General features: G+C 39.5%; 1 long non-coding RNA gene across 1 annotated transcript in view; it reads right to left on the bottom strand.

Annotated features, from left to right (window-relative positions):
• Window positions 1-205, bottom strand: part of LOC119591280 — a 65,247-nt gene that overhangs the window by 37,954 nt on the left and 27,088 nt on the right. The gene's annotated exons all lie outside the window — the stretch shown is intronic.

A 205-nucleotide genomic window follows, 5' to 3' on the forward strand; every position in this document is an offset into this window, starting at 1 on the left:
GGTGTGTGTTTGTGTTTATGTATGCGCGTACGTGTTATAGCGATGACAATGCAACTATTTACACTGCAAGAATTAAAAAAAAGACGAGAAACAAATAACGAAAAAGAGAAAAACAAAAATAAACAAAAGAGTGAGACAAACAGACTACGAAACGGATGTCTAGACCAGAAAGGCGAGGAGCAGACACGAAAGAAAGGCCGCCGAG

This window comes from Penaeus monodon, chromosome 28 (genome assembly GCF_015228065.2).
Source record: "Penaeus monodon isolate SGIC_2016 chromosome 28, NSTDA_Pmon_1, whole genome shotgun sequence".
Lineage (NCBI taxonomy): Eukaryota > Metazoa > Arthropoda > Malacostraca > Decapoda > Penaeidae > Penaeus > Penaeus monodon.